The following is a 1293-nucleotide window of genomic DNA, read 5'->3' on the forward strand; positions in this document are numbered from 1 at the left end:
TAGCAACTGCCTGTTGTAGAAACCTACAAATGTAGGTTTCTACAACAGGCAGTTGCTACCCATTTGAAACTTAGATTTATGTATAAAGTCAATTTTTGTGCTGCGCATTTCTGTAGAAAAGAAGAGAGGACACAAATAGTATACATATTGCTTCTTGATACAGAAACGATGAGACAGGAAATAATTCGAAATATGTTTCTTTCTGCAATAAGATAGTTGCATACTTTGATTATATACACACAACTACACACACACAAAGCATTTAAAAAGACAAACAGAAATTGCAGCAGCACATATGAAAAGGCAAAACTACTTATCAAAAAAGCAAGTCACGCAATCACTTTATTTTATTTAAATCAGGCATCTGCTGATCTGTCCTTTTGATCTGAAAGGCAGTCATACTGTATTGTGCATAGTCTCACATATCTTTGTATGAGGTCTAGCCATGTTTCATGAGTAACATGATGCACTTTGCACTCTGTTGTTCAAATTGATAATCAATATGACATTTGGTATTTAACTCCTGTGGAAAGCATTGGATGAACAAAAATCGGATAATAACAGCAGGCTGTACTGAAATGGATAAAAGATTTTAAGTGTAGCTAGAAGAATGTGAAACCTCCCTCATGTCAACAGTACTGTTACTCGAATACTTGGACAAGGCAAACCATCATTCATAAAACAAGTAAAGGACCACTATCTGTCGATCTTGGTTCGCTGTGATTATAAAGTACCTGCTCCAAGACTGAGTCAAAGGTTGGCAGTTGAAACTAGATGTTGTGTATAGCCGGTGTGACGGATTTATTATTATATATTTATCTTAATATGAACGTTCGTTTAGCTTATACTGTTAAATATGTATTGCGAAACTCCCGCCTATTCTCCAAAGTTGTAGAAGCTTCTCGAAAGTAAGAATCAACAATATATGTATGTAAGTAAACGCTTAAATTTGTACTGTTACGTAATCTGAATTTTCTAGAAAGCCTCCACACGCCTATAAATATAACCAACGCGACGCGTCAAAAAAGGAGTATCTATTATTAGATTGCTAGTGTCAGTGTGCTATAAACTTTGGAAGATATAACTGTGATTGTTATAACGCTTACCAATCGGAAAACTTCAGATATTTGACCAGGAACCTTTACAAAGTTCGAACATTACAAATCGTTTAACTTCAATGGATTCTCCTCGGACATAAATATTTTTACGAAAACATTACCTAACGTCACCGTTAGGAAAAATATCGGCGTCTGTGGCTAGTAAATAACGGAGGACAAAGCTAGCTAGCTTCTC

The sequence above is a fragment of the Limulus polyphemus genome, unplaced genomic scaffold (genome assembly GCF_000517525.1).
Source record: "Limulus polyphemus unplaced genomic scaffold, Limulus_polyphemus-2.1.2 Scaffold3840, whole genome shotgun sequence".
Lineage (NCBI taxonomy): Eukaryota > Metazoa > Arthropoda > Merostomata > Xiphosura > Limulidae > Limulus > Limulus polyphemus.